Source organism: Balaenoptera musculus, chromosome 3 (genome assembly GCF_009873245.2).
Source record: "Balaenoptera musculus isolate JJ_BM4_2016_0621 chromosome 3, mBalMus1.pri.v3, whole genome shotgun sequence".
Taxonomy (NCBI): Eukaryota; Metazoa; Chordata; class Mammalia; order Artiodactyla; family Balaenopteridae; genus Balaenoptera; species Balaenoptera musculus.
Window position 1 is genome coordinate 120,448,012 of NC_045787.1, and position 17,839 is coordinate 120,465,850.

The 17,839-nt window shown below is 38.6% G+C and overlaps 1 pseudogene; it reads right to left on the reverse strand.

Annotated features, from left to right (window-relative positions):
• Positions 1-292: 292 nt before the first annotated feature.
• Positions 293-13,804, reverse strand: LOC118892538 (annotated as a pseudogene).
• Between the last annotated feature and the right edge of the window lie 4,035 nt (positions 13,805-17,839).

Here is a 17,839-nt window from a genome sequence, read left to right on the forward strand (position 1 = left end):
AATTACTGTCTATTGGCAAAAGGCCCAAAAAGCTTATTTTAGCATTAATCTTTTACATGATTAAATGTATTTCCTACTTTGAGATCACCTAAACATTGGGGGAAAAAAGAAAAAAAAATGAAAGGGCAGTATATTCATAAACCAGCAAATAATTTCACTGAAATGTACCATAAAACACAAAGAACCCCCATATGCCTGTCTGAAAAACATGGTGCATTACATACTCACACACAGATCTATGCATACATGCATGTGTATATACTCACACACATATCCAGTCATAAAACAAAGCCTATTGAGATGCTGCCATATCCAGCTGGAGACGTTCCATATCCAGTTTTGCATTTTTTCTTACTACATCAATTAAATAGCTTTTTGTCATCATCCCATTCTTGAAGAGTGTATGGAGAAAATCATAACCTTATTCTTCAAGGTATTTTTCAAATGCAACAAAATTGCCTGCTGGTATCCTATGTAAAGATAATCAGCCCTTCCTGGGCCTTTTCTTGGGATCAGCAACGAAGTCCTTAAAGACATTAATCCCAAGGCCAGTAATTACAACATGACTATACTTGAAGGAAAAGTTCAAGAGATACCTTGTTAATAGCTGTAGAAAAGCTTCCACCAGAACCAAAAGAAACATTTTCAACGCTCCATTTTTGTTTTTTGCTTCACACCTTCCACAATCTCTTTTAAGGTGTTACATCCGCAACACCCCCTTGACTAACTCTAAGGTAAGGGGGCAGCAACTTGCAGTTCATTGAGTTCTCAGTAGCAGGGAAATTCTTACCTAAAATATCGTAGTCTTTAATACAGTATTAAGAAGATTTCAAGAAACTGGTATGATTATTAATGGTGCCTCTGCACACTTTGGATACACTAAATGTCTTAGATCCTTACCCTCTATTATCTCTCACACATTATAAATGTTATACTTATTGCAGACTACAAATCCAGGCGCTGATAAAAACTGGGTTTCTTTATGTTCAAACATCTTTTTTATGGTCTTCACCTCAAGTTGTTATGGTACTGTGTTCTGCCACTAGAACAGAACAGGCTAGAACAGGATCTTTTGTTCCATAGCATTTTCTTTTTAAACATCTTTATTGGAGTATAATTACTTTACAATGCTTTGTTAGTTTCTGCTTTATAACAAAGGGAATCATATATACATATACATATATCCCTATATCTCCTCTCTCTTGCGTCTCCCTCCCACCCTCCATATCCCACCCCTCTAGGTGGACACAAAGGACCGAGTTGATCTCACTGGGCTATGCGGCTGCTTCCCACTCGCTAACTGTTTTACATTTGGTGGTGTATATATGTCCATGCCACTCTCTCACTTCATCCCAGCTTACCATTCCCCCTCCCTGTGTCCTCAAGTCCATTCTCTACGTCTGCGTCTTTATTCCTGTCCTGCCCCTAGGTTTTTCAGAACCTTTTTTTTTAGATTCAGTATGTATGTGTTAGCATATGGTATTTGTTTTTCTCTTTCTGACTTAACTTCACTCTGTATGACAGTCTCTAGGTCCATTCACCTCAAAACAAATAACTCAATTTCGTTTCTTTTTATGACTGAGTAATATTTCATTGTATATACGTGCCACATCTTCTTTACCCATTCATCTGTCGATGGACACTTAGGTTGCTTCCATGTCCTGGCTATTGTAATTAGAGCTGCAATGAACATTGTGGTACATGACTCTTTTTGAATTATGGTTTTCTCAGGGTATATACCCAGTAGTGGGATTGTATGGTAGTTCTATTTTCAGTTTTTTAAGGCACCTCCATACTGTTCTTCATAGTGGCTGTACCAATTTACATTCCCTCCAACAGTGAAAGAGGGTTCCCTTTTCTCCACACCGCCTCCAGAATTTATTGTTTGTATATATTTTTTTATAGTAATCTTTTTGTTTATTTATTTATTTTTGGCTGTGTTGGGTCTTCGTTTCTGTGCGAGGGCTCCCTCTAGTTGTGGTGAGTGGGGGCCACTCTTCATCTCAGTGCATGGGCCTCTTCACTATCATGGCCTCTCTTGTTGCGGAGCACAGGCTCCATACGCGCAGGCTCAGTAGTTGTGGCTCACCGGCCCAGTTGCTCCGTGGCATGTGGGATCTTCCCAGACCGGGGCTCGAACCCGTGTCCCCTGCATTGGCAGGCAGACTCTCAACCACTGCGCCACCAGGGAAGCCCTTGTTTGTATATTTTTTGATGATGGCCATACTGACTGGTGTGAGGAGATACCTCACTGTAGTTCTGATTTACATTTCTCTAATGATTAGTGACCTTGAGCATCCTTTCATGTATTTGTTGGCAATCTGTATATCTTTGGAGAAATGTCTATTTAGGTCTTCTGCCCATTTTTGGATTGGGTTGGTTGTTTTTTTGATATTGAGCTGCATGAGCTGCTTGTAAATTTTGGAGATGAATCCTTTGTCAGTTGCTTCGTTTGCAAATATTTTCTCCCGTTGTGTGTGTTGTATTTTCGTCTTGTATACGGTTTCCTTTGCTGTGCAAAAGCTTTTAAGTTTCATTGGGTCCCATTAGTTTATTTTTGTTTTTATTTCCATTTCTCTAGGAGGTGGCTCATAAAGGATCTTGCTGTGATTTATGTCCTAGAGTGTTCTGCCTATGTTTTCCTCTAAGAGTTTTATAGTGTCTGGCCTTCACATTTAGGTCTTTAATCCATTTTGAGTTTATTTTTGTATATGGTGTTAGGGAGTGTTCTAATTTCATTCTTTTACATGTAGCTGCCCAGTTTTCCCAGCACCACTTATTGAAGAGGCTGTCTTTTCTCCATTGTATATTCTTGCTTCCTTTATTAAAAATAAGGTTACCATAGCTGCATGGGTTTATTTCTGGGCTTTCTATCCTGTTCCATTGATCTATATTTCTGTTTTTGTGCCAGTACCATACTGTCTTGATTACTGTAGCTTTGTAGTATAGTCTGAAGTCCAGGAGCCTGATTCCTCCAGCTCCGTTTTTCTTTCTCAAGATTGCTTTGGCTATTTGGGGTCTTTTGTGTTTCCATACAAATTGTGAAATTCTTTGCTCTTGTTCTGTGAAAAATTCCATTGGTAGTTTGATAGGGATTGCATTGAATCTGTAGATTGCTTTGGGTAGTATAGTCATTTTCTTAATGTTGATTCTTAGAATCCAAGAACATGGTATATCTCTCCATCTATTTGTATCATCTTTAATTTCTTTCATCCGTGTCTTATATTTTTCTGCATACAGGTCTTTTGTCTCCCTAGGTAGGTTTATTCCTAGGTATTTTATTCTTTTTGTTGCAGTGGTAAATGGGATTATTTCCTTAATTTCTCTTTCAGATTTGTCATCCTTAGTGTATAGGAATGCAAGAGATTACTGTGCGTTAATTTTGTATCCTCCTACTTCACCAAATTCATTGATCAGCTCTAGTAGTTTTCTGGTAGCATCTTTAGGATTCTCTATGTATAGTATCATGTCATCTGCAAACAGTGACAGCTTTACTTGTTCTTTTCCGATTTGGATTGCTTTTATTTCTTTTTCTTCTATGATTGTTGTGGCTGAAACTTCCAAAACTATGTTAAATAATAGTGGTGAGAGTGGACAACCTTGTCTTGTTCCTGATCTTAGTGGAAATGGTTTCAGTTTTTCACCATTGTGAATGATGTTGGCTGTGGGTTTTTCTTATATGGCCTTTATTATGTTGAGGTAAGTTCCCTCTATCCCTACTTTCTGCAGGGTTTTTATCATAAATGGGTGTTGAATTTTGTCAAAAGCTTTTTCTGCATCTATTGAGATGATCGTATGGTTTTTCTCCTTCAATTTGTTAATATGTTTTATCTCCTTGATTGATTTGCATATATTGAAGAATCCTTGCATTCTTGGGATAAATCCCACTTGATCATGGTGTATGATCCTTTTAATATGTTGTTGGATTCTATTTGCTAGTATTCTGTTGAGAATTTTTGCATCTATGTTCGTCAGTGATATTGGCCTGTAGTTTTATTTTTTGTGACATCTTTGTCCAGTTTTGGTATCAGGGTGATGTTGGCCTCGTAGAATCTTTGTCCAGTTTTGGTATCAGGGTGATGTTGGCCTCGTAGAAAGAGTTTGGGAGTGTTCCTCCCTCTGCTATACTTTGGAAGAGTTTGAGAAGGATAGGTGTCAGCTCTTCTCTAAATGTTTGGTAGAATTCGCCGGTGAATCCATCTGGTGTTGGGCTTTTGTTTGTTGAAAGGTATTTAATCACAGTCTCAATTTCAGTTCTTGTGATTGGTCTGTTTATATTTTCTGTTTCTTCCTGGTTCAGTCTCAGAAGGTTGTGCTTTTATAAGAATTTGTCCATTTCTTCCAGGTTGTCCATTTCATTGGCATACAGTTGCTTGTAGTAATCTCTCATGATCCTTTGTATTTCTGCAGTGTCAGTAGTTACATCTCCTTTTTCATTTCTAATTCAATTGATTTGATTCTTCTCACTTTTTTTCTTGATGGGTGTGGCTAATATTTATCAATTTTGTTTATCTTCTCATAGAACCAGCTTTTAGTTTTATTGATCTTTGCTATTGTTTCCTTTATTTCTTTTTCATTTATTTCTGATCTGATCTTTAAGATTTCATTCCTTCTGCTAATTTTGGGGTTTTTTGGTTCTTCTTTCTCTAATTGCCTTAAGTGTAAGGTTAGGTTGTTTATTTGAGATGTTTCTTGTTTCTTGAGGTCAGCTTGTATAGCTGTAAACTTCCCTCTTAGAACTGCTTTTGCTGCATCCTATACATTTTGGGTCTTTGTGTTTTCATTGTCATTTGTTTCTAAGTATTTTTTGATTTCCACTTTGATTTCTTCAGTGGTCTATTGGTTATTTAGTAGTGTATTGTTTAGCGTCCATGTGTTTGTATTTTTTTACAGATTTTTTCCTGTAATTGATATCTAGTCTCATAATGTTGTGGTCAGAAAACATACTTGATACGACTTCAATTTTCTTAAATTTACCAAGGCTTCATTTGTGACCCAAGATATGATGTATCCTGGAGAATGTTCCATGAGCACTTGAAAAGAAAGTGTATTCTGTTGTTTTTGGATGGAATGTCCTATAAATATCAATTAACTCCATCTTGTTTAATGTATCATTTAAAGCTTGTGTTTCCTTACTTATTTTCATTTTGGATGATCTGTCCATTGGTAAAAGTGGGGTGTTAAAATCCCCTACTATGATTGTGATACTGTCGATTTCCCCTTTTATGCCTGTTAGCATTTTCCTTATTGAAGTGCTCCTATGTCAGGTGCATAAATATTTACAATTGTTATATCTTCTTCTTGGATTGATCCCTTGATCATTATATAGTGTCCTTATTTGTCTCTTGTAATAGTCTGTATTATAAAGTGTATTTTATCTGATATGAGAATTGGTATTCTAGCTTTCTTTTGATTTCCATTTGCATGGAATATCTTTTCTCCATCCCCTCACTTTCAGTCTGTATGTGTCCCTAGGTCGGATGTTGGTCTGTTGTAGACAACATATATATGGGTCTTATTTCTATATCCATTCCTCCAGTCTATGTCTTTTGGTTGGAGTATTTAATCCATTTACATTTAAGGTAGTTATCGGTATGTATGTTCCTATTACCATTTTCCTAATTGTTTTGGGTTTGTTATTGTAGGTCTTATCCTTCTCTTGTGATTCCTGCCTAGAGAAGTTCCTTTAGCATTTGTTGTAAAGCTGGTTTGTTGATGTGAATTATCTTAGCTTTTGCTTCTCTGTAAAGCCGTAAATTTCTCCGTCGAATCTGAATGAGATCCTTGCTGGGTAAAGTAATCTTGGTTGTAGGTTTTTCCCTTTCATCACTCTAAATATGTCCTGCCACTCCCTTCTGGCTTGCAGAGTTTCTGCTGAAATATCAGCCGTTAAACTTATAGGGATTCCCTTGTATGTTATTTGTTGTTTTTCCCTTGCTGCTTTTAATATTTTTCTTTGTATTTAATTTTTGATAGTTTGATAATATGTGTTTTGGCGTGTTTCTCCTTGGATTTATCCTGTATGGGACTCTCTGCACTTACTGCGCTTGATTGACTGTTTCTTTTCCCATGTTAGGGAAGTTTTCAACCATAATCTCTTCAAATATTTTCTCAGTCCCTTTTTTTTTCTCTTCTTCTTCTGAGACCCCTATGATTTGAATGTTGCTGCATTTAATGTTGTCCCAGATGTCTCTGAGAGTGTTCTCAATTCTTTTCATTCTTTTTTCTTTATTCTGCTCTGTGGTAGTTATTTCCACTATTTTATCTTCCTTTATCTTAAGGTCACTTATCCATTCTTCTGCCTCAGTTATTCTGGTATTGATTCCTTCTAGAGAATTTTTAATTTCATTTGTCATGCTGTTCATCATTGTTTGTTTGCTCTTTAGTTCTTCTAGGTCCTTTTTAAACGTTTCTTTTATTTTCTCTATTCTATTTCCAAGATTTTGGATCATCTTTACTATCATAACTCTTATTTCTTTCAGGTAGGCTGCCTATTTCCTCTTCCTTTGTTTGTTTTGGTGAGTTTTTACCTTGTTCCTTCATCTGCTGTGTGTTTCTCTGTCTTCTCATTTTGCTTAACTTACTGTGTTTGGGGTTCTCCTTTTCACAGGCTGCAGGTTCATAGTTCCAGTTGTTTTTGGTGTCTTCCCCCAGTGACTAAGTTTGGTTCAGTGGGTTGTGTAAGCATCCTGGTGGAGGGGACTGGTGCCTGTGTTCTGGTGGATGAGGGTGGATCTTGGCTTTCTGGTGGGCAGGACCGTGTCCTGTGGTGTGTTTTGGGGTGTCTGTGACCTTATTATGATTTTAGGCAGCCTCTCTGCTAATGGGTGGGGTTGTGTTCCTGTCTTGCTAGTTGTTTGGCCAATGGTGTCCAGCACTGTAGCTTGCTGCTCATTGAGTGGAGCTGGGTCTTTGCGCTGAGATGGAAGTCTTGGGAGAGCTTTTGCCATTTGATATTACATGGGGCCAGGAGGTCTCTCGTGGAGCAATGTCCTGAACTCAGCTCTCCCACCACCTCAGAGGCTCAGGCCTGACACCTGGCTGGAGCCCCAAGACCCTGTCAGCCACACAGCTGAGAATGAAAGGGAAAAAAAAAAGAAAGAAAGAAAAAAGAAGAAAAATAAAATGAAATAAAATAAAATAAATATTAAAAATAAATAAATTAAAAAATAATTTTAAAAAAAGGAAAGAAAGAAGAGAGTAACCAATCCAAAAAACAAATTCACCAGTGATACAAGCACTAAAAACTATACCAAAAAAAAAAAAAAAGATGGACAGACAGAACCCCAGGTAATTGGTAAAAGCAATGCTATACAGACAAAATCACACAAAGAAGCATACACATACACACTCACAAAAGGAGAAAAAGGAAAGAAAAAAATATATAGAGAGATATATTTTAAAAAAGGAAGAGAGCAACAAAATCAATAAACAAATCTACCAATGATAATAAGCTCTAAATACTAAACTAAGATAAACATAAAACCATAAACAAATTAGATGCAGAAAGCAAACCCCAAGTCTACAGTTGCTCCCAAAGTCCACCGCCTCAATTTTGGGATGATTCCTTGTCTATTCAGGCATTCTAGAGATGCAGGGTACATCAAGTTGATTGTGGAGATTTAATCCACTGCTCCTGAGGTTGCTGGGAGAGATTTCCCTTTCTCTTCTTTGTTCGCACAGCTCCTGGGGTTCAGCTTTGGATTTGGCCCTGCCTCTGCGTGTAGGTCACCCTCTGGCATCTCTTCTTTGCTCAGACAGGAGGGGGTTAAAGAGCACCTCATTAGGGGGCTCTGGCTCGCTCAGGCTGGGGGAGAGGATGGGGTATGGAGTGCGGTGCGAGCCTGCAGTGGCAGAGGCTGACATGACATTGCAACAGCCTGAGGGCTGCTGTGTGTTCTCCCAGGGAAGTTGTCCCTGGATCACGGAACCCTGGCAGTGGCGGCCTGCAGAGGCTCCCGGGAGAGGAGGTGTGGATTGTGACCTGTGCTTGCACACAGGCTTCTTGGTGGCGGCAGCAGCAGCCTTAGCGGTTCATGCCCATCTTTGGTGTCTGTGCTGATAGTCACGGCTTGCGCCCGTCTCTGGAGCTTGTTTGGGCAGTGCTCTGAATCCCCTCTCCTCTAGCACTCCAAAACAATGTTCTCTTGTCTCTTAGGCAGTTCCAGACTTTTTCCTGGACTCCCTCCCGGCTAGCTGTGGCACACTAACCCCCTTCAGGCTGTGTTCACGCAGCCAACCCCAGTTCTCTCCCTGGGATCTGACCTCCGAAATTCGAGCCTCAGCTCCCAGCCCCCACATTCCCTTCGGGTGAGCAGAGAAGCCTCTCATGCTGGTCAGTGCTGGTCAGCACCAGTCCTCTCTGTGGGACTATCTCCGCTTTGCCCTCTGCACCCCTGTTGCTGCGCTCTCCTCTGTGGCTCTGAAGCTTCCCCTCCCCACCCACCCCCCATCTCCGCCAGTGAAGGGGCTTCGTAGTGTGTGGAAACTTTTCCTCCTTCACAGTTCCCTCCCATAGGTGCAGGTCCCATCCCTATTCTTTTGTCTCTGTTTTTACTTTTTTCTTTTCCCCTACCCAGGTATGTGGGGAGTTTCTTGCTTTTTGGAAAGTCTGAGGTCTTCTGTCAGCATTCAGTGGGTGTTCTGTAGGAGTTGTTCCCCATGTAGATGTAATTTTGATGTATTTTTGGGGAAGATAGTGATCTCCACGTCTTACTCCTGTGCCATCTTGAAGGTCTCCCTCCGTAGTATTTTTAGTTAAACCAATTTCTGCTACTCTATCTTTTCCTTTGAAATTAAGCAAGTGAGCAGAGGCTCCAATGCCAGCAGTCTCTTAAAAAGAGACTCCTCTGTAGCCAAAATCATGTAACTTACATACAGGACCATCTAGGTTATTGGAAGTTTCTAATAAATATTTGGCCAATATTTTCTTCTGCTCTTTAGCATTTGTGACCACTGTGATTGGATATTAGGCCTGAACAAGAATAGTCTCAATCCAGTTTGTTAGCAAGTAACACTCTGAATCTGTGTTTTCTACTGTGAAGAGAAACTTCCTCTGAGAATGACAGAGCCTGCAGGAGCAGCTTTTATTTCTATTGGAAGATGTCCATCATATTTCTCAAGAACATAGTTCTATCCCTTTTCATGAAAGACATCATCTGGAAAGTTCTTTGATCATTTATTCTGCAATGTCTATTCTGCTATTCATCCTATCTAGTGAATTTTTTATTTAAGTGCTTGTAATTTTCATCTTTATAAGTTTGATTTGGGTCTTTTTTATATCTTCCATGCTTCTACTTAGCACACCCAGTCTTTCTTCCAATGTGCTAAATCTATGGAGTATCTGGAGTGCTGGCAATGTTCTATTTCTTAACCTGGCTGGGAGATACTTGGTGTTTGCTTTACATTATTTGGTAAATTTTACATTGATGTTTTTCCTACTTTTCTACATGTAAATTATATTTCAAAATGAAAATTAGATGGTCCAAGAAATCATATTAGCTCCACAAACATTCAATATCCAACCAGTTACCACAAACTTCACCACTATTACCCTGATCCATGCCTCCATCATTCATAAACTTGTTAATAGCAAAACCCAACCCACCAGACTTCCTTCTTCTGCCCTTGTCCGCTATAGTGTAGTTTCAGCTCAATGGGTGATGGCTCTGTTTTAAAATACAAGTTCAGTGATGTCATCCTCTGCTCAAATCCCAATGGCTTCCTATCTTAATCAGAGTCAAAGTCAAACTTTTTATGGTTTACAAAGCCTTAGATGATCAGGCATCCTCTTATCTCTCTGACTCCTTTCTTAAAATTTGTTTCCTCTATGTTAGCCATCCATTCTTCTAACTTACTGGGCACTCACCTGCTTCAGAAATATTGCACTTACAATTTTCTCTGCCTACAATGCTCTTTGCACTGATACCCCCGTGGCTCACTTCTTTATCTTCATCAAATCTACATTCAGATTGTATCTTCTCGGTTGGACTTTCCTGATCTTATTTAAGTCAGTCTCCTTTCACCAGCACCTCTGTTCCCTTCTCCCTTCCTTCCTTTCTTTCTCTCTTTCTTTCTTTCTCTCTTTCATAGTACTCATCACCATCTATCATACTTCATATTCATTTAATCTTTGTCTGTCTTCCTCAAACTAAACGTGAACTCTGCAAGGGAAATAATTTTTAACACTTTTTTAAAAAAATTCATTGCTTGAAGCGTCAGTGCCTCTATCAGTATCTCATATACATGAAGTATGTACTCAATAAATATTTATTGAATAAACACTCTTAAACCATTATTCTCTACTTTCAGGTAATTTTTCCTCCTTGAAATTAAAAAAAAAAAACCTCCGTTGTTTATTTCAGTGGTGCATATGTAACGTGCAATGATAGCTGTTTGTTGAATGAACAACTCTGTGCCTTGCTAAGGGTAGTGTAGTCCTGTTATCCTAATGGTTACAGATGGGGTGTAGGAGTTTGCACTCTGACAGTCTATTCTTGGCTCTTTCTCTGATTGCATTCAACATACATGAATATTCATTAACTGTTTATTTTGGGACCCAAATATCAAACACCCATCTAGTAAACATGTTTGTATGGAAAACACTGGACAAGCCACTGCAGATTAAAATAAAGACCATGTTTTCTTCCAGGCTCCCAAAATATGCCTGCAAAATGAAATGTGTCCCTGCATTCTATGGTGTGCTGCTAAACTTGCATTTGCATATGCAGATGCCAGATTCTGCCAACAGATCAGTTTATTGCCAATACAAAGCAGCCACTGAGGACATATTTACTTCTCTTGTAAAGGCCAGTACATTTGTGTGAGCCACAAATGACATGCATGCTGTTAGATTTGCAGGAATGGTTTCGGAGATTGGAAATGATTACCTCTTAGCTCAAATAGATTAGGGAGCTGTTGCTGTCAGTTCTAAAAGTCCCTGCTTTTCTCAAATAGGAAATATCACTTGTTTTCCATGAAAATATGCTGCTGGTCAGAAGAAATCTACTTCTCTGCCTCAACCCTGGCATGTTTGGAATGGCAGCCCTCACTCACCCATCTTTAATTAAACCTAGAAGAGTGTTGAAGGCCAGGGAAGGACCCACATGCTCTTGCCTGGCTGTGGTGCTGGCCAGTCTTGACTCTACTCCAGAAAGTGAAAGTCTCTCTGAAATACAGTGGCCGGCCCTGCAAACAGGACTTATGAGTAGACTGATCAATGCAGAGCGTAACAGAACTAATATTTCCCATGTTGTGGGGGTCTATTTAAATTATTTGCAAAATGTTATAGTAGACATCTGATCTAATATCACCACTTTACAGATGGGATAATACAGGCCCAGAAAGGTGAGGTAACTTGTCCAAAGTCACAGAACTTATTACTTGCAGGGTGGAATTAAGACCCAGGTCACCCGACTTCTGATACCACGGTCTTTCTACTGTATTATTCCCACAGTCATGAGCCTCCTGTTAACCGCACTTGATCTCAAATACTGGCATTTTTGAAAAGTCACGCTTGGAGCAAATTGAAAATGTAGATCTTTGGGACCTGTTTTCCAGAGATTCTAATTTGGAAAGTGAATAAAAGAGCATAGGAATTGTGTTTTAGCACATACAAGGTGAATCTGATAGAGATAGCATCAGGCCACAACTTGAGAAATTCTGGTATCTGTCAGGGATCATTAGGGAGAATGTATAGTATATAGATTAGCATCATCACTGCAGAGCCAAAAGACCTGTATATTTAATCTCAGCTTTGCCACTTACTAACCATGTACATTTGAATGAGTTCATTATTCAGTCCTCTCTGAGTGTCAGTTATCCTACCTGTGAAATCGGAACTCACTGGGCTATTGTGAGAATTATATACATATAATTGTATGCATCTGTGTAGCACAGGGTGTCTGGTACATAGTAAGTGCTTAATAAATGTTGGCTGTGGTTATTAATAAAGTGCTGGTCATATACTTTATGCTTTTAAATATTCCTTAAGCAGTGCATGGTATTATTGGTATTTTGAGAGAGCAACTAAGTCATTTCCCAATTTCATATATACATATATATATATATACACACACACACACACACATACATACAAAAATATAATATGTATATGTAAATATATACATACTATATATAACATACTGTGCGTAAAACTATATTTTTTCTTTGGCTGTACCCTAGTCTCCTTATTGCTTCTGTCTCAGTCCCACCAAATCTATAATAGAAAATGCCTGTCTGAGGGATCAGGTGTGATATCAATGAGATTATTCATCTATACTTTAAAATGTTATTTTCCCTTTCCTTCCAATGGGCCTTAACTAAAATGGCCAATTGCATTCAACAAGCCTGGTGAGAACTCAAATTTCTGATTGAGAGGAAATATGTTTAAGTAATTTAGACCTTTCAGCATGCTTATTCCCACCTGGGCTAGAGGTCTTTTGGTCCAGTGAGCTTGTCAAGTGCAGTGAAAATATACTCAACCCAGGTTGTCATTTATATGTATAAGCTTACAGGCTGCTGAAAAAGTCTACCAAGAGATAAAATAAATAAGGCCTCAAATCATCCAAAATGGTGACTTGAGTGGTAGTTTATCATCAATTGTCTAAAATAACTGGATTGCAGAGATTCTGAGGATAGATAGTGGAAATAAACTCAAGTGTGACGTGACAGCTATGTCAAGAAAAATGGAGATGGATGTCAGAGAATTCCAAGTGGCTTTTGGGCTAGCTGAGTGCTTTAGAGAGCACACGTCATCTAGGAACCTCACACTCTGTGACTGACTTTAAGCTGTTGTCATTAAAATGTATTGGGAGTGGCAAACAGTTAGCTTGGCTACAGTGATGCGTCCTATTATTGAAAATGGCCCTAAACATCACATTCTAGTTGGTGGTGATAGTGGTAGTGATTCCAATGTTAGTAGTGGTGTGGAGGGTCGCTGTTTTTTTTTCTTCTAAAAATCTAGATAGTTAGCATAGCACACTGGATGAAAGTGGAAACTTAGAGTTGAATGAGACCACGGTTTGAATCCAATTTGGTACTTCCTAGCTGTGTGATGTTGGACAAGTTGTTTGGAATCTTTGAATTTCAGTTTTCTCATCTATCACACAAGAACAAATCACTGACCTTAAAGGGTTGCTTATATAATTACATTAATTTATATAAATATATGTGAAATATTTAATATGTAATCTAATTAGGTAAAGTACCCGAATCATAGAAGATCAATAAATGCTTTCTCCTTCATAGTACCATTAGTGGTAATAAAAGTATTAGAAGGAGTAGGGTGTTTTTGAGTGATGTAGCCTAATTCTAGTTTAATCTGCTGTCTAAACCTAATATTTAGGTTGTTTGAATGACATCCTACTCAAAAATGAATTTTCCCAATGGAAATGAATAAATGATGAAAAAGTCTAAGAAGAAGGAAGAGATTCAGAATAGTCCAAGTTATTTTAAACGTATAATGAAGACAAACAGAATTAACATGCCAGAGCCTAGGCAATATAGGAATGTATCTTAGATCCGTATTTATTATTACACATTTAGGGTAGTAGGAGACAAAGCGTCCATCTGAATCTGCTTAAAAACAAATAATAAACTGCAAACATGTTTATCCATTGTTAAAAGTGTTAAATGCCAAGACCTTGAGCAGAGTTCTAAGATTACTAAATTGCATCAACTTCTCCTTAGATTGGTAAAATGTGAAAAGGCACAGGTTCCCACAGGTAGGGTAAGCCTTCAGGAGTGAACTCACCTTCCTCTTGGGGGTCCTCTTGTCCTGTGATGCAGCCTCATTTGTATCCATAAAACTTAGGTTTCTGGAGGTTTCTGGAATGAGCTTATTTAAACTGAAATGTAAATGACTATTATTGCTTTGTAAATTCTCTTCTCAAGGAAATATTTTTGCAGGATTGAAGAGGAATGAATCCCTAGTTTTAGGATGCCAAATATTAGCAAGTAGATGAGGGACAAAGGAATAGGTGTCTTTTTGGTTACAGTAATTATATTTTTAAATTAGTTCTTTGCTATATCTATGGAAAATCACATTCATTGAGAAGAATTTGGAACATACAAAAAAGCCACAAAAATGAAAATGTATCACCTGTATATTTAACACTCAGACTTAAGAATTGTCTTATTAAGTATTCAGTGCATACAATTTCAAACTTTTTTTATAGTCATTTTCACATGCATGCGCAGAAGTGGTATTCCATATATGTATTTACAAAATGTTCTTATATAGTGACTATTTCCATTTCATTATATTTTGACATCCTGATTTTAATAGCTGCAAGTTATTTCATCATATAGATGGACCTTACCATTTTTAACCTGTGTTCTATGGTTCTAAGTTTTTGCTTCTCAGAGCCAAATAGAGATTAATATTCTTGTGGATTAAACCTTTCAAAATTTCATGATTAATTTCTTAAAGTTCTAGAAATAAAATTGCTGGATCAAACTGTATGCAAATTTTTGAGCTATAATGATATATTAATAAAGTTACAGAGAGTTATTATCAAATTTAAAGAGAATCAGCACTTTCCCCTGCTCTCACTATCACTGGTATCATTATTAAAAGCAATAGAGTACACATACAGAATTGCAGCACATATTTCACTTAAGTGTATGAACAACCCACCCCAATTATGGGATATCATTGCTTACTCTTTTGAAAAATTATTCTAGTCCCCTATTTTGTTTCCAGCTATGTCCATTTCATAGCTAGAGTTAACAGCTGTGAACATCTGAAGGCTTGATAAGAGAACCATAAGAGGGTGGTGAAGTAAGCATGCTTATATTTTCTCTCCACACTAACAAAGACATAATTTAACAATTACTGAGGGCCAATGCAATGACACAACCCAGTGGGTTTCCTTTAAAAAGGAAATAGCACATGTATGTATCTTTCTGTTTTAACAGAGGCAATAAACGCGTACAAATAATGTCATGATGGTGCTAGAATTGGAATGATTCAAAGATAGTGCCTGTACCAAATGTCCGTATGTACAAAAAAATCCAATCATTGTCATAATCAGATAAGGCCTCTTTCTCCCTATGGACAGTAGGTTGTTTTTAAAGATACAAAACAACCTGCTTTTTTTTTAAGCTATGGAAAGCAAAATCAATTCTTGCTTTATTTTTATCTAAAATACTTAAGAAATAAATTTTCCCCTTCTGTAATCTGAAGTGAAAAAACCAAACTGCAATTGCTTTTTTTTTTTTTTTAATGAAAACACATATGATTAAAATTGCTCAAGGTTGTACTGTAACTTGGAGATGTGTGGTTTGTTTCAAAGGCCTCAATTTTTTAGAAAAGTGATTTGTCAGGAGAAATTGGATACAAACTCTAGCATCATTTCCTTATAAAATAATAGGAAAATTTTAAAAATCAAATAAATGTAGTTAATTAGCTCTCCATTCTAGGCCTTTGTCTCTCCCTACTTTGTACCCTTTTTTGTAACAATCTCAACCACATGCAAAGCTCTAATCACCATCTATTTGCTAATGACCCTCAAATTTATATCTCAGACTTCACTTTTTGAGCTCCCTATACATTCAATTGCCTTTTTGATTTCTCAACTTGCAGCTCCCCAATGCCCATAAAACATGAGCAGTGTGAAATCCATAAACATCTCCCTCAAAATGGATCTTCTTCTAGCTACCCTAACTGAGTGAAGGCAAAAAGAAATAGCCACGGTCACCTCTACTCCTCCCAGCAGCAAATCTTATCCTTTTCTCTTCCTAAATATGTCTCACAAGTATCCTTTTCTACTTCCCTGGCCCTTTTCTGGATTCAGCTGGCCTTCTCTCCCACCTTTCTGAGCCTCCTACCTACACGCCATTGCACTCAGTCTCCTTGAGTCCAGATCTTCCTCCCCTGCCCCTGGTCTGAGCACTTTCCAACATGTTCTCCCAAAAAGAGTGAGAGTAGTCTTTCACAACTCAAATATGATTATATCACCTGCAACTTATAACTCTTTAAGGGATCCTCAGTGATCGTGATACTGAAAGATGTCTTTAACAAGGCCTGCAAAGGCGTGGCTGTTCTGCCTATTTTACGAGCCGTATTTTGCACTACTGCCCCTCCCATTCCCTGTGCTAAAAGCACACTTCCTTTGTTTTGGTTTCTCAGTTGCGTTGCATGTCAGCTGACGAAGGCCTTTGCACATGCTGTCCCCACCCCACAACCTCCCCCGACTTGGGACGTGCTTGTCTTGCTTTTCATTCTGTTTACTCCTCATCACTCTTCATTGCTCACCTCAAGCATCATTTTCTTATGGAAACTTTCTGTGACCCACCAGCCTAGGAAAGATTCCTTTAGTCTCTGCTCTCACAGAATTGTATTGCTTTGCTTCATATTCCTTAGTTCAATTTTGTAATTATATCCCTCTTATTTGGAATTATTTGATTACTGTCTGGCTGATAAGCTCTATGAATAAGGACTATATTAGTTTACTAGGGGTACCACAAAATCAGTGGCTTAAACAACAGAAATGTACTGTCTCACTGTTCTGGAGGCTAGAAGTCTGAAATCAAGGTGTTGGCAGGGTTGGTTCCTTTTGAGGACTGTGAGGGAAGAATCTGTTCCAGGCCTTGCTCCTTGGCTTGTAGTCGGCCGTCTTCTCCGTGTCTCTTCACATCATCTTCCCTCTGTGCATATCTGTCTGTGTCCACATTTCTCCTCTTTATAGGGATACCTGTCATGTTGGGTTAAGGCTCATCCTTATGACCTCATCTTAACTAATTACATATGCAATGACCCTATTTCCAAATAAGGTCACATTCTGATGGACTGAGGATTAGGACTTCACCATATAAATTTGGGGGGGGGAAGTAACTCAACCTATAACATGTACCATATCTGTTTTGTCCCCCAGTGTGTTTCCAGTACTAAGCAGTATCAGAGCCATCAATAAATAAATAGACAAATGGTTGCTTCTTAGCATTCATTTAGCCATCTTACCAGGAGCAGGGACTAGCTCCTTAACATGGCTGGGTTATTCCTGTATTATTTATTCTCTTCCATATTAACCATAATGTTTTTTCCTTCTTCTAAAAAAAAAGAGTAGGGATACATTAAAATAGAATTTTTTAGTACAACAATGTGTGACTGAGACCATTATCTGAATTCAAGGATGTGACTATAACAGAGAGGCTATCCCTTTGTGGAAACTCAATAAATTTTGATGGAAGAGAAACAGGGAGGGGAAATGGCAGAAACAGAGAAGAAACACCATTCCCAAAGGCTTTAAGGATTTGAAAACACAATCTGGAATATGAATAGAGAGTAGGACTGTTGTTCTCCATGCCTGAGACACCAAATGTGGCATATTGCATTTTCCAAAGATAATTGCAATAGCTCCCGTCCCAATGCTCTTCGGCAGTGTGGTTTTGTCACTCCCCCACAAAAAAACAAGAGTCTACCACTCTGCACCCTTGAATCTGAGCAGACCCTGGGACCCCTTTGAATGATAGAATACAGCCAAATCGACACTGTGCCAGTTTTGAGGGGAGCTTTCAACTGGCCCAGCAGTTTCCATTCTTTTCTCTTGGAAGTCAAACACCGTGGAAGAAGTGTGACTATCCTAAGACCACCGTGGTGTCCGAAGACCAAGCCATGTGGAGAGGCCCATAGAAGAGGTGAGACCATGTGGAGAGAAGGAAGGAGGACAAGGAACCCTGGGGGGACAGATCTGTGAGGGAAGAATCCTTCTTGGATCCCAGCCTAGATGAGCCTCCTGGTGGCTCCAGACCCTGCTGCTATCCGAGTGCAACCTTGTGAGAGACCTTTGGTGAGAACAGCCCAGCTGAGCTTAGTCAGCTCTCAGGACTGTGAGAG